The following is a 26,986-nucleotide window of genomic DNA, read 5'->3' on the forward strand; positions in this document are numbered from 1 at the left end:
GGCCATAATCATATGTGAGAAATTGTCGTTTTCTTGGACCTTGATGTGAAGTTAAGATTTTTGATAAGCTTTGGGTATTGCAATTTCACACGTGTACAAAAGTAGCTTAATTCAACCGATGAGTGCTATGTGAATAAATGTAAGCGATGTGATGCAAGTAGCTCTTGGCCACTTTCATTTTTTCAAAGTAGCTCTCAGATGAAGAAAGGTTGGAGACCCCTGGTCTACGGTGATGCACTGAGCATGCTAAAACAATTTATAATAAAATTGTCCAAGTTCCCCATTTCCCAAATCTTTTATAATAAATCTCTTTTTGAATGAATAAATAAGAACTACAATCAAATACTGATAAAGATGCTAATTACACTTTCAATCTTTGAAGCATATCGGTCAGCCAATAAATAGTATTAGTGAGGGTTCTTTCTAAAAAATATACATTATTACAGGTCTGCCATATTAGGCCAGACCTGTAAGAAGCACACGTAGCACCTTTAAATAATTGAAGTTGAATGATGGGCCCAAATCCAAAGTGGGATAGAGATTACTACAACAGATGTATCCTGTCAGAAACCAGGAAGTAGACGCCAGTACACAGCAGAGCGAGTATAAAGGCTGTTTGAGAGGACAAGCTCTGTTAGCAGCTGTCAGCAGACAGAGAGGTTAAATCAGGCAAACACACATGGAACTGGAAGACAGGCAGAATGTTTGCAGAGTGTTACTGAGCAAGAACTCTAAGGCTAAGAATAAGGACAGACCACCTGGAGCATGGAGTGGGGTGGGGTATGATAGATGCTGAGTCGGGATGAGGGATTAATGCTGAGGAACAAACACAAATGACAACAGAAAAATGTTCTAACAGTTAAACGGCAACTACGTTTTACTGTAACAGAGATAGGTTAATAAAAAACAAAAACTTAAGGAACAGGAAAAGACAGAGACATGCTGTGTCTAAATCGGATACTTCCTGGAGGTACTGTACTGTGAACACTTATGGAGTGAGTACGTTTTGACTGTATGTTGTCTCATATTACAAACTGCAGCTGTGCCTGTTACAGATATGGGCATCTGGTTAATGCCTGTTATATAGTGACGCCTGTTGGCGCTTTGGTAAACTGCATGCTGACACAGGCTTACACTGTGATGTACTATATGCGCAGACGCGGGACTGTACATGTGATGGAGTTGTGAGTTACTGAAAATAAAGCTGCAGACTGAAACAGTGCCCTCACCGGGCTGTTAGCTAACAACGATCGTTTGCTGTGAATTATTACAGACTGCTCAATCAACGTTGTAAAATGAACGTTGGCTTCTTCACTGCACCCACTTTTACTATGCGGAAAGTCAGTGAATCGGTCTATCCACTCGCCACTCTTTGTAGAGCGCTGTGTCAGTGCTTCATTATCAAATCCATTCCACTTGCTTATTGTGAGAATGCCCAAATCTACTATCTATGCGCGCCACAGTTTCCCCGCTGCGAGGCTCCGGCGCTAACAGTTCACGAGCGTGCTCCACTAGCACCCGGATATAAGGCGCTGTTATTAAAGAGGTGGAGGGAGAGTCCTCTCCTGTCAGACTGAGACCCCGTTTACACAAGGACGATACGGGTTGTATCCGCATAGTTTCTCTTGCGTATAGCCCTTTGGTTTACACAAGGCCGTAACAAAACGATAGAAGGTGGATAGATCTGCAAACGGAACGCTATGGGGGGTCAAACGGCTCCGTGTGTACGCCCTATACGATCATTTTCTGATAACGATGAAATAGCCCCGCCTCCCTCTCCCCACGCCTCCCTCTCCCCACGTCTCCTGCTCAGAGATCAGCTGCTGGGCTGTCAGAAGAGGGGGAGGAAAAGAGAGGCTCCGTTTATTCTTCTTATATTATTATATAGAGTCGTTATCAATTTGTTTTAAAGCTCAATAAATAACAAAGAAGACCTCTGACCGGCACTTTTCTAATTTTGTCCGGAAGATTTAAACTTTAACGGACATGTTGACCGGCGAAATTTTTTTTTAACGGAAACTCTGCCGCATGGTTCCCTCGTCCCTTGGAAGAGGCGGAGAGGTGGGTGTTTTTCATCTGCTGGTGGACTACCGGAGAGATTTACAGCAGGAGCACACGCCGTCCACCGCGGAGAATAAACAGAAGGGCAACCATGGCAACCATGCTCCGGCGTCTTCTTCGCTGCTTGTGGTGAATTTTGTGGCGGCAGCAGCGCGACTTACAGGCCCGGCATATGTACTACAGCGTTTCCATCGGTCTCGTGTGAACGGACACGTTAAATGAATCGAATGCGTGTGAACGGAATACTTTTTTGAAAACGCATACGTTCCCGTGTAAATGGGGTCTGAGAGGCTGATAACTACAGCTCAGTGAGGTAAAGGACTCTCTGAGGGTTTAGATAGTTAACTTTAGTCTAAGTAGTGGGTCTCAAACGGATTGGTAATCATTTATGTAAATAAGTATTTCCAAGGCACACCTTTATATGATCATTATAGTTATAAAAAACAAGAGAATAACAGGTATGAAATAATTCCAACTCATACTATAGGACAGTAACACAAAAATACAGGTTAAATGGGGAGTGATTTGTAAAATATGCATAAAGAAAAAGTAAATCTGTTTACAGTTCTGTTTCATATGGGTGTTGTTGAGAGATGTATCCATATATTTAGTCCCTAATTTTGCTATCAAAGTGCAGCAGATTGATGCATTTAACTTCAACATTTAAAACAAAATCTTCCCGGGGGAGCATGCCGCCGGACGCGTCTATCGTTTTTCCAACCCAGTTTAGATTTAACCACGCCCACTTCCGCATTACGCAAGCATCGGCGCGGTGTTGCGTCACAGCATCAACCTGGCGTTACGTCACTGCCTCACGCGGCACACCCGTGAAATCTGAATCTGACAAGCAAAATACCGTCCTTTTAAACGCCGCATCATACAGCAATATTAAAAGTAGAGATACAATATAATAGTGCTTCTTTGTCAATATGACTGACGACCACACTTATGCAGCGCTGAGGTAATGTTAATTCATCATTTAATATGAATTCCTGATGGTTATAAGAGGGATACATTAGCAAACATCTGTATATATAGTGTTTCCCCTACCATTGTCTTGGAGGGGCGCTGCGCCCCGCCAACGGAGCCCCGCCAACGGTTGGCTACCAGGTGAGTTCAGATACCACGTGTGCTAGTATGAAGAGGTGGTTTCACTGGGGGACCACACTGTTTATATCTCTCACAGGCTCCGCCCTCTACTGGACTCTATGGGTACTACCTTATCCTGCGTGCATTCTCCCACTGAGACTTCTATAGACGTAGCCGGCCTAGGGCGGGCCTACCTGAATAAAAGGAGGCCTCGCCTCCTGACTATCATCCTTTTTCTCTTCAGCAGCGGAAGTGATTCCACGAGCTTCGAGACGTTAGGAAAAAGAAAGTGAAAGTAAAAGTGAGAGCATGGAGTCAGTACTTGACCTCAGGACCTGCCCGAAATGCCCGAATCTTATCGCAGGGGCTGATCCGCACCCCTTCTGCTTCACGTGTTTGGGGCCTGACCACGCGGTGGGTAATATGGGCCCGACGCCGGCATGCCCAGCCTGCCAGATGATCCCGCGGCTCACACAGGAGCATCGTGGGCAGCACTCCCTGGCGAGGGCTACCCCGCAGGAGGAGTCGGAGGATCTTGAGCTCGACGTCGTGGAAGTGGGCGATTCGGGGAGCGAGGAGACGTCGTTCCTGTTCTCTCTTCCATGGGACTAGGCGGGCTCGGTTCCGATGGAGGACGAGGAGGACGCCTCGCTGACCGGAGGTCCAACTCTCAGGTCTGCGCGGATGGATTTCCCGGCGATGATGACTCTGGCGGCGGAGCGTGTAGGCTTACCGCTCCCCCCACCACTGCCACGAGGCCTGTAAACCGCCTGAGATCGGGGTTTTACGGCCCGGTGCGTCCGGCGCAGCCGACCTTCGTTTCGCCCCAGCTGCCAGAGGTATGGTGGTGTGTGGAGGCGACATGGCAGCAGCCATTAAAAACGAAGGCCCCGATAGCCGCCATGGCGGGTATCATTAAGGTGGTGGATCGCTCGGACACGACATGTCCAGGTGTGCCCCCCCTTGATGAGAGCCTGGCGGCCCATCTGCTTCCGCGGGCGGCTAGTTGGGCGGAGGGTAAACGTCCTCTGCCCCCGCTGCCCCGGGACCGAGATACCTTGGAATATCTGGATAAGATGTTCAAGCTCGGTACGCAGATGGCGGATGCGGCCAATAATCTTGGCGTGTTGGGCGTTTCCCTGATCACTCCTCAGGCAGATGCCCCTGCCCTCCCGTCTCAGGACGAGAGCGATTATTCGGACCGCGCTGTCGGTCAGATGAATAATCTGATTTATGGCGTGGCCACCGCAGCAGGGCGGATGATTTCCCTGGCCACAGTGGCGTCTCGTCACGTGTGGCTAGGACTCACTGCCCTATCTAAGAAGGACCGTGAAGATCTCCTCGGAGCCCCCGTGTCCACAGAGGGGCTCTTTGGGTCGATCTCCTCGGTCACACAGCGCTTCAGCCGCCTAGAGGAGGAGAGAGTCCAGCTTAGCCGCATGCTACCGCTGGCTCCTCCTCAGGCCCCGCTACGTGCCCCCCCTCGCGTTTCCATGCAGGGGAGGGAGCGTAGTGCGACAGTGAAGCGGAGGGAGAGGCGCCGGCACGGGGGTCCCGTAGCTGCGGCGCCCTCCACCTCTACGGCCCACCCCGTGGCACCGGCATACCGGCAGTCACGGAGAAGGGCTGCCCGACCGAGGCAGGCTCCGCAACAGCAGAGAGCACCCAGGTGCGGAGCTCCATCTTCGCGGAGTTGAGTAGCGGGGGGAGGTAGCGCCTCGGTGGGGGGGAGATTCTCTCTACCGGGGACGCAAGGGCGAATCACGCCTCCTCCCTATTTAATGCCCAGATCCCTGTCAAAACTTTTAAAAATAAAGATGGTGTTGATCTGTATCCAAGTCTGAGTGTCCTTTGTTTCCACAATACACTTACACATGTTGATGACTGTACCAATTCCCCACTCGCCGCCCCAGCTGTAGCTCCTGTTAGGGAGGAGGCTAGTGGGAGTGCGCTAAATGAATAAATGTGTGTATATATATATATATAAAAACAGTATGTGTGTATATAAATGAATTAATAAAAGTGTATATATATATAAAATAGTGTCATTAAATAATGCTGTCAGATAAATGAAGTACACAGTAATAGTCAAGGGTATATTCAATATTCTGCACTTACACCAGCTGATAAGATATTTAAAACGTCTTTTGTTTGTCCTGAAAACGAAATTTGAGGATACACACAGGCTATTTATAGATGATAAAACACCAGTAATACAATCTCAGGACTCTTCGATATGGCTTTGATTATAGGATCGTTTACTTTCAGTCAACAAATCCTTTGGAAAGACAAAAAACAACTATTCAATATTCTGCTTTACTGGGTTGGAAAACGATAGACGCCCCCCCCGGACCCCCTAGAGGAGGTGAGGTCCACCACCTGCCCACAACCCCTGTCAAATTGTCCCACCCACATTGAGGATGCTTCCTACGCCCATGGTCTCAGGGCTTCTTAATATTTAAAAAACTATGAATGTGTCATACCCTCCTAACGGGAAGAAACTCAGCTAACTGATGATACGAACCATTTTTACCGAAACAAAACACAAGTCTCACAAGAAGGGTCTAAATGAGCCCCGAGCGAAAACATGCTAACGCACTTAGCACAACACTCTAGGTCAGGGTTGCCAACTCACGCTTTCACTCTCAATCTCACGCTCTCACGCTGCCCAAACTATTCTCACGCCAAAAACAAGATGAACCGGCGATCGTTTTTGGTTGGTTATTTACGATGTTGAGTTGACAGCTGCTCAAGCTGTCGATCTGCTCCCTCCCTGCCCCCACCACTCTTAACAGGCTTGTTTGAGACGAGCGAGACCGACGCAGACCTGCGCAATTGCGATCGCCGTCTTGCTAGTGCGTTGCATGATGGTTAGTCATTTTGTCCGACTTGCTCTGGAGGCTCGCCTACATGAGACGTTGAAATCTCGCGGGACAAAGACGCCCGCAGACTTGAGAGCGAGGCGCGGCGAGGCGGCGCAGTTTCTCTCCACGGGCTGCGGAAGCGAAATGCTTGATGAGAAACGACTCGCTGGTATTTCGAGCTGAGCGCTCATTGGTGGGTTTTACCCCGTGCTGGTGATGAAACTCTCCATTGGCTCGGCAAAAGTGTGTTGTTGTTTTGTGTCAGTTTTACGTCGCCACTTCCATTCACATTTTTCATCATTGTTCCACAATGTTTATCATCATGAAATTAATATCTATATATTTTATACTATACTTGCACTGCTTACCGTTTTCATACTTTATATATCTTAGCATATTCATACACACTGTTCATACTGCTCACAGGCTGCTGTGTATATCTAGTGTATTCATATCCCTCACTGTTTATTCATCATTCAATTCATTCTATATTTTATTCTGTAGATTGTGTACATTACTTTTCACTTTACTGCTTTTTGCACTCCTGGTTAGAAGCTAAACTGCATTTCGTTGTCTCAGTACCTGTAATATGTGCAATAACAATAAAGTTGAATCTAATCTTGAGCAGAAACAAATGTATTTACTTAGTACATATCTGACATTAACGATTAAACACATTTGTGCATTCTTTATCAATCAATCAATGTTTATTTATATAGCCCAATATCACAAATGTTACATTTGTCTCAGTGGACTTCACAGTTTGTACAGAATATCCATATGACAATACGACACCCTCTGTCCTTAGACCCTCACATCGTACAAGGAAAAACTTCCAGAGAAAAACCCACAGTTTAAAGGGGAAAATGGGAGAAACCTCAGGGAGAGCAACAGAGGAAAACGGAGAACTGGAAAAATTAGTGGAAAAGTGTCACATAAATGTATAAGTGCTCACAGCTCCGTGGGAATTATTATGTGCAATTCATTTCTTAAGGTTATACTAACAATTTAAGTCATGTTTAATGATCTTGAACGTTACTAAAACATAGCTATTAAGAAAGCTATTTCATAAATGGCTAGATCTTGATAAATAACAATTATTTGTTTTGTTTTGTGTTAAAATATTGAGTAGTTAAATTATTTAAAATGCACAGTCCTGAATGTGGGTTTGTGGTGAATGTGGGGATCTACAGGACACACATGTTCAGAGTAAAGCCTTTCACATTATTATAATTATAATTGTATTGAAATGCAAGGGTGTAACTTTGGTTTGAGAAGTGGGGGGGACACAAAACAGGGGGTCCTCCGCAATGAAACATTTTCTCAATTTAATTCCATTTCCTGCCTTTCTACAAATATATTAGGGACTATAGTGTTAACAAATCCAAGAATGTGTAGTGTATATAATGAATGTGCACACTTATCTAGTATCCTATCCATGTGAATCTGTTTTATTTGTGATGACCTCACCTCCTGTTGGGGGGTCCGGGGGCATGCACCCCCGGGAAGATTTGTTTTTCTTTAAATTGAAGTTGAAGGCATCAATCTGATGCACTTTGAGGGCAACATTAAGAGATGTATGGATACAGCTCTCAACACTCATATGAAACAGAACTGTATATATTTCAATCATCAAAAAACCATTAGAATATGCTCACAAGCAATAACACATATTTGATCACCTCCTCTCTCCTATCTGTATCTTACCTAGTCTGCATTCTTTCTTTTTATTTATGCATATTTGACTAATCACTCCCCTTTCAAACTGTGTTTTTGATTTTGTTACTGACCTATAGTAGGCTACACATTGGAAGGATTTCTTAACTTATTTTATATACAACTAATATTAAATTTGAGACCCACTGAGATAACTTAGACTAAGTTTACAATCTAATCCACCCTCAGAGAGTCCTTTACCTCCCTGAGTTTACGTGATCTCTCTCAGTCCGACAGGAGAGAGCTCTCCCTCTCCTTATTGCTGAAACAGCTTCTAATCTCCGTTAGCTCCGAGCTAGCACCAAATGCTAACAACAACCCAGTAACTCTCTCAGTCTCTCTCTCAGTCTCTCTCTCTCTATTTCTCTCTCTCTCTCTCTCAGTCTCTCAAAGTCCGACAGGAAAGAGCTCTCCCTCTCCTTATTGTTGAAACAGCTACTAATCTCCGTTAGCTCCGAGCTAGCACCAAATGCTAACAACAACCCCGTAACTCTGTCTCTCTCTCTCTCTCTCTTTCTATCTCTCTCTCACAAGATGCACTCGTGCCACACACACACAGACGCTCCTCCTTGACGATGACCGCTTGCATAAAAAATAAATAATAAACACATTTAAAAAGTGGGGGGGGACACAAATGGGATTTTGAAAAGTGGGGGGGACATGTCCCCCCTGTCCCCAGTGGAAATTACGCCCATGTTGAAATGTACATTTTACACCAAAACGGAATACAAAAGCAGGACCAACCATCATACATTGAATTCCTTGACTAACAAGAGAAAGATTCATCATTTAAATACATATTTAACAACAAATGGGCCGGTTCTAAAGGGTTATTCAGTTAAGCCCGATGAGAGGGGATACAGCTGTGCATGTCATCATTAACAGACGTCGTTTAAGAGTGACGTTTGAGTGAACGAGGACATCCCAATTAATACCTGAGGACTCCTCTGTCCTCGCGTCACCTCCTCGTGTCTCTCGCTTGCATCTTACGGAGGCGGAGCTAAGACGCAAGGAAGGGACGCGAGTGAGGGAAAGGAGGAGTTGAGGAGGGGTATTGAGATGAGGCTAGAGTGTGTGTGAACGCGTCATCATCCAATCTGCGCACCTGGGAGCACGGGAGGTAATTAACCTATATATGTGGGCCAGAGTTCCCGTTCGAATATTTTTTTGCCGGTCAACATGTCCGTTAAAGTTGAAATTTTCCGGACAAAATGAGAAAAGTGCCGGTCAAAGGTCTTCTTTGTTATTTATTGAGCTTTAAAACAAATTGATATGATTCGATATTAAACAAACTAATTATAGTAGATTAACTACATTATTCAAAAGTGGATTTACAGTAATTTACAAAAACGCGGGAATAATAAACGGAGCGCTCTCTCCTTCTCCTGACAGCCCGTCAGTATCATGCAGCTCGCGGATCCAGTAATGAGTGACCCGACAGTAAAACTAAACGTATCTATAACTAGTTTAGGTAGTTTGAGAGGTAATTAAAATAGCTACGTGTGATGTTCTAACCTGAAGTGTGTTTTGCTCTGCTCGCCGCTGCAGGGGATCATGCAGAGCTGCATGTCGACTCGTCAGCAGCAGCCGATCTCTCTCTCCCGTCAGATTAGACTTTACTCGCGTTTATGTCCATATCGATCAGATCCAGCTAGTTCTAGCTAATGATATGACTACCCTGCTTATTAAAAGACAACTAAACAATAAGCGTCGCTATGCAACCGGGTGAGGCCACAAAGTATAGCGCAGCATTATGCATTTGTTTACATGCCCACCGGAACCCCGAGGCATTACCAACAGATCAACGCACAATCAACCCATACAGGACATCTCTTTCTCCACATTAAGTGTTAGACATTAGAATAGACTATTATTGTCTGTCACATACTCTTCTTGTCTGTCACATAAATGGCGCAACTGATGCGGTATTGCGCTAAGGGAAAATTATTTTGACCGGAGAGATTTAGATTTGCCGGTCTTCAGCATATTTTACCGGTCATAGTCCGGTAATTACCGGCTAACGGGAACTCTGATGTGGGCACAGGTGATCAGCTGGGATGAGAGGTTAGAGAGGAAGCCACACGTTTTTCAACCGTGTTGACCGTGATTGTTTGTGTCTGAGCGTGTGCATGATCGTTATGTTTTATATAATATTTTAGATACGCGAGACTTAAAAGACCATTTTAACCGTGGACAAATAAATAAAAGCATTACAAATTACGTCATGGTGGACCTCATCCTTCACCACAACACGCGTTGGGAACTCTGACTGCTAACCTCCATGAGTGGCCTTTTTTGATGAGCGATCGCCGCTACACATGTGTTTGACTTTCATTAGTGAATGAAACGTTGTGCCCTTTATAGTCTGTGTCCAATATTGTGTATTTGTATATTGTATATATATATATGCTAAGGTCCCGCTACTGACACGATAGCAGTCATTTAGTGCGCATATGTGTAAACCACCGTCGCAGCCATTATATGAGGGTGGGACAGGTCCCCCCCACTTTTTCAAATGATTAGTTTAGACCCCCCCACTTTTACTATGCGGAAAGTCCGTGAATCGGTCTATCCACACGCCGCACTTTGTAGAGCGCTGTGTCAGTGTTTCACTATCAAATGAAATCCATTCCACTTGCTTATTGAGAGAATGCCCAAATCAATGAAACTCTGTACCATGTTTTCACTGCTACATATAGGCAGGCAGATTCTCACATAGCGCGCGCATGTTCAAGGAGTGTTGTCATAGTTGGACAGCTCAGATCTGTTGAATGAAGCGATGCCGGTAGCGGAGGTAAGGCACAAACACCAAATGTTCAGGAAATGGTTAATACAGCGAAAATCAAAGCTGACGATCTCTTGGTTTGATATGTTTTCTCCCCCAGACAACATGGACATAAGAACATTTTTTTCAAAGAAGAGGAAAGTAAGTCATCAGCTGGTAGCAGTTAATCAGTTAACAGTGATGGCGGCGGCGGCGGCAAAAGCGTCTCACTTCTGGAGAGGAGTTTCGTCTTTATGTCATGATAGAGAGATACAAATACTGAATAGTTTAGATTAGAAAAGGCATCGAAATGCCAGGTTACTAGTATTTATCATGTACACAGGGAACATGAATAACCCGATCTCTCTGTGCTCATGTAAACACCATATCCCCAATATGATCATAACCGGGATAATACTCATAAACGGCTTACTGATGTCCATGTAGAGACGCAGTCAGTGTGTTTTACTGGAGCCTCAGTTCGATAAGAGATTCTTTTCTGAGTTCTTTAACTTAGGTACTCTCTCTCAAAATGGTAATGTGCATTATGTTTTAATTATACTTCTTATCATTCAGAAGCTTTTTGTGTGTGTTTATGTTTTACTGAGTGCTTATAGGCAATTTCCATCCCAGTATTCAGTTAACTATTTATTTTCTGTGCACATTACATAGACTAGCTAATATTCTACCTACTGCTTGGGACTTTGAGTCTTCAAAATGTCCAATGTCACAGACTGGGACTTACTTTAGAGTCAGTTGTATTTACATTCAGTATGACTTGTTATGATTCAATGTGAAAGAGTATACTGCTCAATAAATAATTATCACTTCACCACCTCTCTTGACATATAGGCGCTTGAGAGTGAGGCAGAGGCAGAATACAGCAGTGGCGAGCCGTCAGGGCCCTCTAGGCCCTCTGTGAGGGCCTAAGATATTGTAAAAAATAATATTTGAAAACATTAAAAAAAAAAACATTCTTTTTTAAATATTATTTTTTATATATCTTTTTTGTTACATTTTTCATTAGTTTTACCAAAATAACTTGATTTAATTGTATTTAAAATAAGATTTCCAAAGAAATAAATCCTTCGAATCTGCCTGTTCAGTTTCTGTTGGAATGTGAAGGGTTAAATGCCGTCTCTGCGAGTTACTGTGAAGACGGGAGAGCTTGTTGGTCCCTCTGTACATTCACAGAGGGCCAGCTATAGTAACTCAATGAGAGAGTAATGTCAAATGACAGTACAATTGACCAATCATATCTTCCCTCTAAATGGGTGGGCTTTATTTTCACGGACTTTATGACAAGTTCCGCCCGCTGTGAGGTTGATGCATGTGGTGCAGTGACGCGTCCTAAAACCCGGAAGTAAGCTGCGCTCGGGTTCCCTCGATAGAAAAGCAATGGGATTTCTCATGGATGTAATAGCTCGAAATAAGGTCTGTGGAAAACGAACCGGTTAGATAAATGCATGTTTTGTTCAGCCGGATAATATCCACATGTCTACCCTACTTTTATTATTTTCGAATCATAAATCTAATCGATAGATTCATGATCGATAGATTTATGATTAGCATAAGTTTGTTCATGATGGCTCATGTCAGTGATAGTGATGACATCGTTGCGAAATTATTAACCGAGTCATTTTCAAGATTGAGTTACAATGATAAATTGGAGTGGCAAAGGATCAGCTGCATGACCCTGCCATCAAGTGCTTCATCCAAAAGGACAGGAGGATGGACTTTGTGTTTAATTGATATGATCATCAAAGGTAGGCCTAAGTCATTTGCAATGTGGGCTGCCGTGCCGACTTAATTCATTTTTAATTGTTACTTGGCTGTGGGTGCCCTGGCATGATAGGTGTTTAGATAAATGGTGTTGTTTTGTGTGGTAGAGGGTCGCTGTCATTGATGTGTTTGCACCCTGGGCCGCTGTTTTGATATTCCGCTGAAGTATACGCTGTGACGTAATAACTCTTCTTTTTTTTCGAGGGAAGGGGGGGGTCAGAGGGCCTAGGTATAAAAGTCACGGCTCGCCACTGGAATACAGGGACAGTGGAGAGAGGTCCATTGCTGAGGTGAGTGATGAAAGGGAAATGACAGTTGAGAGTAAATTGTGATGTGGACTCTCATCCCAGAATTTTAAGGAAATCAGTGGGGATATTGAACAGGAAACATTTCAGTCAAGGGGCATCATATGACCAATATAGACAGAAGAGCAACATTTATTTGAACATTTAAGTCAATGATACCATTCCTAGGTGAACTTAACATCTGTATGGAGTCAGATCAGTCTCAATATTAATAAATGCTCACAGAAGGATTCACAAATGTATTTTGCGATTTATATATAAATGACTCTCCACAACAATATCTCTCAATGCACTCACAAATATTTATTGTTGTATATAAATGTACAAAAAATGGGCATTTAAACTGCTTTTTATTAATTCAAAGACGGCTCTGAATTAATAATCAAATATGTTTCCTTTCTTTACTACTGGATGAAATTACAAAATGTACCCATCATTTTCCTCATGCTAGTATAGCCACACATTTTAACAGGTGGTTTGATACTTTTAGTATCAAACCACCTGTTAAAATGCACCAGAATACAGGAAATCTATTTTTTTTTTCCCGCCCCCACACCCGCCGTTAAAAATGTCCCCCCCACATTCAGGATGCTTCCTACGCCCATGAATTCAACCCATGATATCAAAATCTCACTCCAGCCAGGTACCCAAAGTTGGCAACCCTGCTCTAGGTATAAATCGATCGATATACGGATCTGCACAACCAAGTTTAGCTAACATGCTGAGATTCCACAGATTATAGAAATATAAGTATCTTCACTGAGCGATAAAAACTCGCGACAGGGGAAGCAAATACAGACAACACACGACGTAGCTTTAGGTAGGAAAACACGGAGATATGCTCACCTTTAGCTGTTATTCTGATCAAAAGTTGGGTTCAATGGCATTAAAACGAGAAAAACGCGGCTGAAGGTTAATCTTTGAAAAAATTATTGATAATCCATAATTCAATTTTTATGTCGAAAACGGAGTTTTAATATTAGCTGCTAATGATAGCTTCCAGAGTGTATGACAGCTTCCTGTTTTGGCTACGCGTCACTCTCACTACCAAGTACGTCATTTCCGGAATGCCCTCCGCCATCTTTGTGACCGACTCTCACAGTTTGTTTACACTCGTCATAGCAGCAGCAAACACAGAGCATTTAAACGGGAAAGAGAGAGAGAGATATTTGGTAAAGACGGCGATTATTGGATGCGATCCCTATTTGTTACCCCCAACTGTATTTTGTTTATTGAATTCGGCTAAGTGTCTTCCCCAACTAACTTTTCCCGACATATATATTTATCTCGTTCACAATCCATCTCCATTCACCGGAGAGAGCCTGAAGGCTTTTAATAGCACAGATGCATATCAATACGCCGTTGCCGGGTGGGTGAACGACACCAAGATATGGCATGTTGAGAAGACACACCTACATGTGATCACAGCGAAGGTAAGTAATTTAACAACAATCATAAAACGTGTTATTATAGTTGTATTTATGTCTAAAGTGATGATGTTAGCTTGCTAGCCAGTTGCTAGCATATGGTATTTCTAGCTAACATCATAACTCCAGCTGGCAGCTAGCTATATATATTGTTTTAAAGCAACATACTCTTCTTTCAATGACAAATGAATTCTTATTTTTTTCTACATAAGCAAGAGGTCCATGTTTATTTCACGATTCTCTGTCACTTGCACTATTGTTATATTTCGCGTTGCTCTATCTTTACTTGTTTTTTTATGTCTTAAGGATATTGTATGTTGTAGCCTACTTTTGGAGCAGCCTGGGACTTCATATATTAAATGCCAATCTGCGCTGTAGCTATTGTATTTGATAATAAACCTTTGAATCTTACATTTGTACAAGCTCAGGAGAGTTTAGCTTTTTATATGACAAAATTAATGTACTGCATTTTTCACTTAACAGGTCAATCATTCCCAGGCTTTGAACAGCAAACCAACATCTCCATGGATTGTGGTGCAGGAGGACGGAACAGTGGTGATGGTGCATTGTACATGCATGGCAGGGTTAGGAGAGGTTTGTTCCCACGCAGCAGCACTTATGTTTACAGTTTTGGCTGCTGTTGAGAAGAGAGAAAACCAGACATGCACAGAGAAGCCATGCACATGGACACAGCCTAGCACTAAAATGGTGAAGTACGATGAGGTGTCATCTTCGCCATCAAAGAACAAGTTCAAACCGAAGACCTGTTTCAGCACATGAGACCATCTGCTGATGATTTCAAGTTATTCTGTGAACAACTCCACAAAAGTGAAGAACAAGAGACAAAGCCCAAGAAAAGTGCTATCCTGTCGGTCATTGAAGGCCATTCCCACAGATACACGCCAAAGACTGTACAACTGGATCTGCCAACACCCCTTACCAGTCTGTATCAAAGCAGCAGACTTGTACTGGATTTGCCTGCACTGCTAGAGGAGGGTGCCAAAGTCTTTGAGGAGCTGAATCTCACACCAGAGCAGGTAAGAAATAGAAATGGCTTACGGTAAAATAAAAGCGTGTCACAATGCTAAATCCTAAACATCACTAAATTCATTACAGGGTTCTTACACCTTTTCCAAAGTCAAATTCAAGCACTTTTCAAGCATCTTACAGCTGTTGTAAATTAAATATTTATATACACATACTTCTACTCAAATGATTATTTCCCTACCTCACATTAAATCAGATGTTCTTTATGCTATAAACAACCAAATGTGTGTTTCATAATAGCATTCTACATGAGGATGACAAATTAAAAAAAAGAAACCTAGTTTAATAGAATACTTTTCTACTTTTACTTGAGGAACATTTTGAATGCAGGACTTTTACTGTAACGGAGTATTCCTACACTCTGGTACTTCTACTTTTACTCAAGTACACGATCTGAGTACTTCTACTTTTACTCAAGTACAAGATCTGAGTACTTCTACTTTCACTACAAGATCTGAGTACTTCTACTTTTGCTCAAGTACAATATCTGAGTACTTATTCCACCTCTGGTAGCGTATTAGCCTGAATTGTAGCCACAAAATCACACACCATACGCCTCCCTGTGTTCATTCTACAATTACATGGGATTAAAGCAAAATGTAGTTTTACTTGTATAATACTTCAAGATTGTATATAAAAGCCTGTTTCTCAAAGTATCAACATAGCGACGCGGTCAAATCCTCAGTTTATAATTTATAACAACATACTAACAAGCTAAGGTCTAATTACGCAACCAAGTCTCACGGCATTTCGTGTTATAGTCACGAAATAAATGTAATCTATTGATTCGTGTTCACCATCACGATTTTCCCCTTTTTTCCGTGTTTTACGATTTTAAAAGCAATGTATTTCTATTGGTAATGTGTTTCGTACTTGCAACACGTCTTTTTGTCCGGTCGGGTCTTGGAAGACCGGAAGCTGTGGGGTTCATAAAAATATGAAGGTAGATATGGTGCAAAATGCGAGAGCGTGTAAAACCTGATGTGAGCACTTGCAGAAAAGAAATCTGAGCTTGTGTGCATACATTTACACTTGTATAAAATATCCACGTATCTGTGAACCACATTTGAAGTCACAGAAGAAGAAAAAAGGTTTTGTAGCTTGTAGAAAAAAAATGAACTTAGTGATGAAATGTTCACTTGCAGAAAAATATATATTTTTTAAATATGTTTTCCATTACAACTGCAACTTGGTTATTACAACCTCTCAAATCAGTCATTACAACTTCACGAATATGCTCTGTGGCAGTATAAATCGACGAATCTGCGGCCTTGACTTTTGCTACACTTCTTGCGATTAATGTGTCGCAAAAGTAATTTTCACCTGTAGATGTGGGGGGAGGGAGGGGGGTTGGAGCGAAGGGGCGGAGCTATCACAACGACGAGGCTCGGGTCAGTCACACAGTCACAGCCATAGTCAGGTCGAACCAGATGACTGCGGGGCTAACGGTCCGTGTCGCTACCAGTCCGCTGACATGGCGCGTCAATCAACGGTAAGTTTTGCCCATTACTTCCCCAGTATTACTTTGAATATTATTATTGTGATTGAGGATGAAATCCGCTATGAAGACCACCGTTTTATATCGTGCAGTTTAGCGGCAAAATAACGTCAGTTAGCCAGCTAACGCTAGCTTTGTTGAATTTATGCTAGCTAAACAAGTAGTGGTTGTAGTCTATACAGCAGTAATTCATATATTATAGCCTACTGCTTTGGCACTAACGGTCGATAACCGTTTATGAAAATAAAACCAATTGAACTGTACTGAAATAATTCCTGCTGTGTTTTTAAAGCCTTTGTAAATTATCCATGCTATTTTCTATTTTAGAACGAAGACTTCAGAATCTTAAAATCCCTTGACGTTTGTATGCAATTGTGCTAAATTCAACACTGGAATCAAGCAAATATGAATATGTTTGCATGACATTAGTTATTTATATTTTGCCATCACTTAATTATACGTTTAATACATTTAAGTCAAACTAAGGTACATGTGATGGTAGCTAGTTAGTACTCTTACCTGTGATGCCTCCTCCAAACAGCATAATAACCAGACTGTACCATTAAAACTAGAAGTACCAGTTCTAGATCCTTGACTTTAGACAAACAATTCAAAAGACAAAATGTATTTAAAGACCAATCTTTATTTGAAGGTGCCTCTTAACCTGGGATATTAGTTATACAGTAATAGTATTGACAATCTAAAAAAACTGAGCAACTCAACGGTTAACTTTTATATTTCTTATTGTCTAAAGCATTTATTATTTTCATTTTTCCCCTCTCATATTCAGTGTGGACGGATTGAGACAGCGTGGTGTCCAGAGAGCTGCAGAGACTTCAGGTAGAAACCTCCGTGTGATGGACGTCCTGTCTGTTGGTTTGGCCGGAGAGGACTGAGGGTCTTTCCTCAGCGAGGAGGACCAGGCCTGATGGATGCTGGGCATAGCTGATACCAACTGCACAGGCCTAGTCTGTCACTTTATTTGACTAAATGTGTTTACTTATACATTTAATAGGTTTACACCTTCTGTCCATATGTGCTTTTTATTTAAAACATTTTTGATGAACTTTTTACGGTGGCCCGGAAGTGCAAGACACCACAGCATTTCACAAAACACCACAGCATTTCAGTAAACACTACAGCATTTCAGAAAACACTACAGCATTTCAGAAAACACAACAGCATTTCAGAAAACACCACAGCATTTCACAAAACACTACAGCATTACAGAAAACACAACAGCATTTCAGAAAACGCCGCAGCATTTCAGAAAACGCTACAGCATTTCAGAAAACACAACAGCATTTCAGAAAACGCCAGAGAAGCACTAGCTGCACTAGCTGCTAGCTGCTCCGTCCACACTCACAACAACGTCATACAGACATAAATAAAGCAGCGACTGTATTCGCCATGACATAGACAGTCTGTGGTTTGTACATGTTTAACTTTTGTCCAGTTTCTGAACAGATATGAGGAGCTGTGAGCTCTGAGTGTGTGCTAACAGCTAACGGCTGATGTGTTGGGACATGTTGCGCTGTCGGGTGCTGACCAATCACGAAGCGTCATTTCTTGACTGGCAGCAAAAACAACCAATCACAGCAGTGCTTCTCTGGCTGGCTCTGTCCAATCACAAACAAGAAGTGTTCTCCCTAAAGGAAGACCCTTTCCGTCCAATGTGAAATGCTGTGGTGTTTTCTGAAATGCTGTTGTGTTTTGTGAAATGCTGTTGTGTTTTCTGAAATGCTGTTGTGTTTTGTGAAATGCTGCGGCGTTTTGTGAAATGCTGCGGCGTTTTGTGAAATGCTGTTGTGTTTTGTGAAATGCTGTTGTGTTTTGTGAAATGCTGTTGTGTTTTCTGAAATGCTGCGGCGTTTTCTGAAATGCTGCGGCGTTTTCTGAAATGCTGCGGCGTTTTCTGAAATGCTGTGGTGTTTTCTGAAATGCTGTTGTGTTTTCTGAAATGGTGTAGCGTTTTCTGAAATGCTGTTGCGTTTTCTGAAATGCTGTTGCGTTTTCTGAAATGCTGTTGCGTTTTCTGAAATGCTGTAGCGTTTTCTGAAATGCTGTAGTGTTTTCTGAAATGCTGTGGTGTCTTGCACTTCCGGGCCACCGTAACTTTTGGTTCACATTTCAATAAATTGTATTTGTATTTGCACTCCTTTTGTCCATTATTCTTACTGAAAATGTTAGATTACACATTCACATCTGACTGAAGATTGGCCCCATTTATTTGTGACGTAGCAAACTCTGCGGTACAAGGTACAGGTGTTGTGAAGCTCATAAAGTGAGGCAAATAGAAATAATCAGCTGATGGAGTGTAGATGTGGAAATAGGTGCATCCGATCAGCTGACTGTGTTTTCACAATAAAAGTAGTTTCTTAGTGAATGTCCTGTACTGGTCTTAAAATCTCATAACATCAGCTTTTAATTTTCCTCTTGGATGTTCTTCTTGACCCTCAGAGAAGGAGAAAATGTTGAATCGTGTCTTTCAGGCATGTCCTTTCCTAACAAAAATTACAGGAAACATAAAACATATTATTGCAGAACAAGTGTGTTATTTAAACACACTTGTCAAGTGTGAAAGATGTGTGTTTGTGTTTTTAGGGGCTGTAGATATAATTATTTTGTAATGGTAATGTTTTATTTTATTTCAACAGTGAGCTACAAAGACAATCAGATTTATGAATGAACAGTATAAAATTCATCAACATTGACATTTTATTATCAAAATAATATTTAACTGTTATCAAAACTTAGTGCAACTGTAGAAGCTTGCTCTGTTGTCTCACTGAAATAATAACTTTTACCACGTTTTTTACAGACAATATTGAGAGATAAATAGTAGCAGTTCTCACTATGTGTTAAATAGCTTTGCCTTCAATACATTAAATTAGAAAGCTGACAAAGTCATATTGCTTGTTAACATCTAAATGTAACCCTTTGCATGGAAAAAACCCTCAACTTCACTGATGTGTAGGTGATCTAGTATTTAGTATTGTTTAATGGAATATATATCAGTGTATTAAAGTCAATACTTCATTTATTTAAACCAATATCTTTCTTGATTCTTTGTACAGTATGAAAAAAGAGTATTTGTACCTGTGCTGAAGTTCACTGCTGTGAGGAGTCCAGTGCTGTCTCTCACTCTCTGGTCCAGCCTGTCTGCATCACCTGGACACTTTAAACAAACAGATATATATGTAAAGTACCATGTGTACAAACAATATAACTGATTATCTTCTGTTGAACATGTTGGATTGTGTATTGTCCGAGTCGGGGTCCTTTTTATTTTACTGTAACTTTGGAAGTTGTGTTACCTATGCTTACTGTTTATTTGATACCAATTTGGTAATACAATTAATAAAAACAACAAGATTTGGGTTCGTTCTTCAGATATGACTGACGTTAACGTCTAAGCTCAATAATGAACTCCAGCTCAACCATCCATATTGTAATATCCAAGTAATCATCTTGAAATATGACATTAATAATTGTAATATACACACATCTTATTGTGAGGTTGATTTCACATACACTTCTTCGACGTTAGCTTGTCTACATACTTCAGCATAGCGGATTTAAATTAACCTTAGCAATGCATACAGTTACTACCTACATAATAAAATATCTCTCTAAGTTACAAGGATGACCTTATTTTATCAACCTCAAACAGAAGCCGTTTGTTCTACAGTATTATCCCACTTAACGCTTAACACTTGTCTATTTCGTTTTAACCTTTATACAGTCTATGGTTTTAACTTGCAGGCTACGATTAGCATCGTTAGCACAGATGTAGCTACCACTCGCTTACACGCTAACCCAAGCCTTAACATTCATTACGTAGCTGATTAAAATCATAAACACATAAATAAGTACTCGAATTTCACTTACCGCAAAACCGCATTCATGCACACTGTTTTAACCGCAGAGCGAGTCACAATAGTCCGATATAAGCATGAAGACACGGACCGTTAGCCCCGCAGTCATCCGGTTCGACCTGACTATGGCTGTGACCGTGTGACTGACCCGAGCCTCGTCGTTCTGATAGCTCCGCCCCTTCGCTCCAACCCCCCTCCCTCCCCCCACATCTACAGGTGAAAATTACTTTTGCGACACATTCATCGCAAGAAGTGTAGCAAAAGTCAGGGCCGCAGATTCGTCGATTTATACTGCCACAGAGCAGATTCGTGAAGTTGTAATGACTGATTTGAGAGGTTGTAATAACCAAGTTGCAGTTGTAATGGAAAATATATTTAAAAAATATATATTTTTCTGCAAGTGAACATTTCATCACTAAGTTCATTTTTTTTCTACAAGCTACAAAACTTTTTTCTTCTTCTGTGACTTCAAATGTGGTTCACAGATACGGATATGTTATACAAGTGTAAATGTATGCACACAAGCTCAGATTTCTTTTCTGCAAGTGCTCACATCAGGTTTTACACGCTCTCGCATTTTGCACCATATCTACCTTCATATAAAAACATGTTCTTACTCAATATCAAGCCACGATTATTGTTTTTATTTTAAATCGTATAATGTCGGGCTTTTTCTGCCGTCTCTGAGGAAAATAAATGGGGCTCAGAGCCTTAGAATACTGAAATCTGTATATATTTTTTTCCTTCTAATTTGTTATTATTTGTGACCCGCTCTATCGAAATCACTCAAAAGTCGCAACGGCTCATTTAAAAAATAAACGTGGATTTGTGTAAAAAAACTAGTTTTTCAGGGTTCGGGTGTTTTGTTTGATTTTAAATAAACAGGTCTTGGCTTTCAGAATATGAAACTGTTTTCCGATTAATTGCCAAAATCTCATGATAAATACATTTTCAAAGCTTGTAAAGGGAAGAAGAGGCACCTCTCAACTCGCACCCTGCTCTTCCTCAGCGCCGCTCCCCCTCCCTCCACTGAATTTATGAAGTAAAGGCGTAGAGTAATCATAGATAACACGACAGGGTCCGGGACAGTTTGTTTTCATCTCTTTTCAAATAAACAAAGTATTGGCTTTCAGAATATTAAACTTATTTCAGCAAATTCAGATGATAAATACAACTTTGAAGCTTGTAACGGCATAATTACAAGCGGAGAACGGAGTAATTTAACGTCACAGCAGGCATAACAACAGCCGGTGTTTCTCGTGAGTGTTTCCCCGGTACACAAACACAATACACACAAACGCAAAAATAATAAAACAAACACACTCGCGAGCTTCCCCCAGACCAGTAATACAAGCGAAAATGTGTCTTCCGGTCAATGTGACTGATTTCGATAGAGCAAGTCACATTTGGGTTAGGCACGAAACATACTACCAGTAGAAATACATTGCTTTTAAAATCGCTCTGTGTCGAATCAATAGATTATATTTCGTGACTATAACACGAAATGCCGTGAGACTTGGTTGAATTGCTACAGTGAGTGCTTCATCCTCTGAACACCACAGGATGGCGACTGTAACGCACATAACATAGGTACGCTCCTCTGAAATGATTGTCCCCTGCAATTATTATTATCCCTCATCGAGTTCGTTATTCAGCTTGCTAACGTTAGCTTAAACAAACGTAACATGCAACGTTAGCCTAATCTAAAATGCTCTACTACGGCGTACCTTTCATGTGGCTCGTCAGCGCAGACTCTCGCACCGTTATTTTTGCAAACTTTGCAGGAGGCTATTCGTGGGCTTGACCCTCGTCTTAGCCATGGCTTGTATTTGTCTTCTGCTAGCCAACGCTCGTTGAAACGGCAACCTCCTGGCATACTGTCATCTATCACTCTCATCAGAATGCCCAGGTCACACACGTAACAAAAACACTTGCAGGTCACGCGCATACCGCTGGAAGGCCGGAGCGGAGCTGTTTTATGTAAAAGCGAAGCAATTAAGCGCGCTCCGACTTCTTTATTTTCTTTTAATCTAAAAAGCGAAGTAAAGCATTTACAATTTCAAGCACTTTATCCCAAATTCAAGCACCATTCCCAAAATTCAAGCACTTTTCAAACCTTGAAAACACCTCGTACAATTTCAAGCATTTTCAAGGATTTCCAGCACCCGTACGAACCCTGTCATTAAGAATAACTTCACTGCTTTCTGATAATTACAGCTCTTTTGATAGTTCAATTCTTTTTGAGTGTTTGTTAGTTGAGGAGAAGACCAGGAAACAGAGTAGGTCGAGGGTCTGGTTTGAGCAGAGAGCAGGGAGAGTTACTGCGTCATCCTTCCATGAGGCAGCCAAGACAGAGAGCTCTTCGTCTTTGATTAAAAGAGTTTGCTATCCTCGCTCCTCTCAGTTTTCCACTGAAGCGACCAGGTGTGTATATATATACATTTAGGCAGCAAGACTAAATCATACATTCTTTCCACTCCTTCATCATGAATAAATACAATAATTGAGTAACTAGATATTATGTGGGTAAAACAAGATATTAACATTCTAATAACAGTATGTTAGGGATTTTTTAAAGTGATGAGTTTTTTTCCAAAATGTTCAAAATAACATGTTCTTTTCCTCAGATGGGGTTTACAAAACGAGGACACTGCCTGGTCTTACCTGGTGGCTATGCAAGATCACCATGAAGACATCAATGTTGCAGCATCAGGGCTCATCCTCAACCCAGAGCTGCCATGGATTGGTCCATCCCCAGATGGTGTCGTGACCTGTGCTTGCCATGAGCCTGGCATTTTAGAAGTTAAGTGTCCTTTCAGCGCTAAAGACCGCAGTCTACTTGAATGCACCAAAGACTCGCGGTTCTGCCTGACTGTCCCTGAGGGAGGTCGGAGGTGTGATGAGCCTAAAGCTGGATCACAGCTATATGTATCAAGTGCAGGCACAAATGTGTGTCGCAGAGGTAATGTTCTGTGATTTTGTTGTGTGGACACCTCAAGAACTTTTTAAACAGCACATCATGTTTGATGGCGCATTTTTTTATGTTGCCCATTCAAAGGTGGTAAACTTCATTAGAACGGGGATACTACCAGAGTTGTTGGGTAAATGGTTTACTGTGCCACGCTTCTCCCCCACTGCAACCTCTGACAAAACATCTGAGGGACATTAAGAAGCTGACAATAAATAAGCTCTTCTGGTCTTTTTCTTTTGTCTTCATGGTCAGGTTTTTGTGTACCCATTAACCTTACATATTCATACACTATAGATTGTGCAATAAATAACTGTGCACACTCGTTTGTCAATGCCTTGACTGTAGCTTGGTAGGCTGCATTTGAGCATGGTTCCACACCTGAGCTAAGCTGAGTACCTGAGCTAAGAATGGCTTGAGAGTAACTGTGGTCATCTTTCACACATTCTACCTGTTCAACTAAGGTGATGTCAAGCCCAGTGGCATCACTGGTGCTGGAAGGTGCCACAGTCTCATGGTCACTATCAGGAACCAAAGTCTCAGTCCGTTTCCTTTTCATCTGCTGAGTATGCTCAAATCTGCTGGTGGCATAGATGCTTCTCTGCCGCTGTCCAGCTGACGTGTGCGCAAACAGGCTGGGGATGTAGTCAGGGCTCATGGGGTTGTCATTTTTTCTTCCTAAGCAGACAGAGGCAAACATGGTAGAATATGAATGTGTGTATAGGCCTCCTAATAAGATAATGACAAGAAGTATTACGATCCTTAACCTGTTTATCCCTGAGCCAGTTTTTCAGGTCTCAGGCTCAAAAATAACATTCCCAGAACAAATGACCATATCTTCCCTTCTAAAAGGGTTAAATTAATAATCTTTTTTCTCCAAGTAATGATAAACCTGTGAGTTGGATGTAGAAAAGTCAGAACAATATAGATGTTTTTTATTTGAAAGAAAATTCAGATTTTACATAGTAAAAAACTGTAAATTATAGTGTCCGTCCAAAAATTATTTTTTACTTATAGTGAAAACTATCCTTGGATGATGGGTTAGTAGACTAAAAGCTTTAGGAATCCAAAGTACAACATATAAGTACCGTGTATTTTTAGCTACCTAGCGCCACATGTTTTGATGTCTGTTTTTGTTTATAAAGTCGCGATTTCGTATAATTGAGTGATAATGAGGGTACCCTTCGATTCTGTGTCACCTCACGATGTGCAACGATGTCATGGATGTGCAGAAAAGATAAATAATAAGGTTTTGTGAGTGAATTTCGGTGCAGTAATCTGTTAGCATTTTTCGCTCGTTGCTAATTCAGAGGCTCAGCATTAGCATTGTGTTTTTTGTTTTTTTTTTAAATAAAAATGATCAGTTAGATGAGTTTCTTCCCGTTACATGGATATAAAACATTCATAGATTATTAAATGAACATATCCTCAGACACTTTTTCCTGCAAGATGTTGCGGCAGTGCCCCGGTACCGGGGTCTCTCGGGCTTAACAGGTTAAGTAAAAGTAGCAATAATACATGTAACACAAGTAATTTAAGGCATGCATTCAATAATATTGAGAACGGCAATTTCTTTCTCAATTTTCTGCCAGAAATGTGTCTTTTATTCAAATTCAGTCGGTTTCAAGCGTAAAGGAACACAGAGCAAAACTAATGCAGTCCTTTCAAAACTGGGAATATTTTACTCGTGCTATGTTACCATTCAACCCAGTCTCACGGGATTTTGTGTTATAGTCACGAAATTAATTTAATCTATCGATTCGTGTTCACCAACACGATTTTCACATTTTTTTCGTGTCACACAGAACGATTTTAAATGCAATGTATTTCTATTGGTAGTATGTTTCGTGCCTGCAACACGTCTTTTTGTCCGGTCGGGTCTTGGAAGACCAGAAGCTGTGTGGTTCATAAAAACATGTTCTTACTCAATATCTTACCCTAAGCCTAACCCTATCCCTTTTATTTTAAATTGTATAATGTCTGAGTTTTTTTGCCGTCAGTGAGGAAAAGAAATGGGGCTCAGAGCCTCAGAATACTGAAATCTGTATTTTATGTCATCTTTTTTTCCTTCTAATTTGTTATTATTTGGTGCAGGCACGAAACATACTACCAATATAAATACATTGCTTCTAAAATCGTTCTGTGTCAGAATACTTAAATCTGTATTTTTTTAAATGTCTTTTTCCTTCTAATTTGTTATGATTTACATTGCTTTTAAAATCGTTCTGTGTGACACGAAAAAAATGGCGAAATCGTGTTGGTGAACACGAATCAATAGATTAATTTCGTGACTATAACACGAAATGCCGTGAGACTGTGTTGTACCATTACACTGCTAACGGTAATTATTATTCGGCAACTGAATTATCTATGTTGAAGTATTTTGAAAACGTATTTCTGACAAAAAGATAACAATAAGTGAAGAGCTTACAGGAAACAAAGTGTTGACTGCACAATCTGGAGTTAGATGTCGGCTGCCAGTGGTCCCTTCTGATGGCAGCCAGCCATTTATTACGACGGTCTAAGTCTTTGGGGATCGATACAAACTGTATTCCGGGGTTCCTCTGGCGACTATTGTCACAGCCCACAGCACAACAAATCCCAGGCATATCCACAAACTTTATTATTCACGATGTGTCTTTTTCTGTTGCTTCCTCCGTGTTCTCTGTTGTTGTAATGACTTGCTGTGACCGGACACCAAAATGGCGGCGCTAGAATACAGTGACGTCACGTGGTACCCATGAATTTTGTAACGTGTGTATGTGGAACTTCCCCTCGATTCCATTGACTCTAGCGGTTAAAAAGAGATGTCAATCATGAAAATCGACCAAGGGATAGGTCAAATCGACCAGAGATAGGTCAAATCCACCCAAATGACCCCAGAAGTGTTTTCTTTGTACTAAATCTCTCTAAAAAGGTCAACGTTCACTTGTTTTGCATCAATCTTGATACAGGGTACATATTATATGTTATAGTTTGGATTCCTAAAGCTTTTAGTCTACTATCCCATCATTCAAGGGTGGTTTTCACTATAAGTAATGTTTTTGTTTTGGACGGACACAATAATTTAAATTGTTTTACTATGTTCAATCTGAATTTACTTTAAAATAAAAAAAATCTATATTGATTCTGACTCTTCTACATCCAACTCACAGGTTTATCATTGCTTTGAGAAAAAAGATTATTAATTTTCCCCTTTTAGAAGTGAAGTTCAGTCAGACAACTCACGTATTCTTTAACATGTTTATTAGAAGCAGCATATAGTTGAGTTTGGCGACTAGGCTCGGGCATCATCACTCCACAGATATGCATAGCACGATGAGTGATGATTAAATAACTAACCCCGAGCCTACAGGTGGAAGCTGGGGTGGTGGTGGGGCAGGCAAGCAGCAGCAGCATGAACACAGCAGTAGCAATGCGAACGCAATAGCAGGGCATGAACGCAGCAGCAGCAAGCAATGCATGGGGAGAGATCTGGCAGGTTAAATAGAGCGGCATATCCTTAATATGCCGCTCTATTTGGTTCTATCTATCTACCAGACTGTTTGGTTGGTTGTAGAGTGGCAAGGGGCGTTATGTATGAATGC

The 26,986-nt window shown here is 41.4% G+C and overlaps 1 long non-coding RNA gene across 1 annotated transcript; it reads left to right on the top strand.

Annotated features, from left to right (window-relative positions):
- Window positions 1–13,667: 13,667 nt before the first annotated feature.
- LOC117480647 lies at window positions 13,668–23,636 on the top strand. Its single transcript, XR_004555669.1, has 3 exons — window positions 13,668–14,014; window positions 14,492–15,045; window positions 23,059–23,636. It is a non-coding gene; the product is annotated as an uncharacterized LOC117480647 (long non-coding RNA).
- The last annotated feature ends 3,350 nt before the right edge of the window (window positions 23,637–26,986 follow it).

This window comes from Trematomus bernacchii, unplaced genomic scaffold, assembly GCF_902827165.1.
Source record: "Trematomus bernacchii unplaced genomic scaffold, fTreBer1.1, whole genome shotgun sequence".
Classification (NCBI taxonomy): domain Eukaryota; kingdom Metazoa; phylum Chordata; class Actinopteri; order Perciformes; family Nototheniidae; genus Trematomus; species Trematomus bernacchii.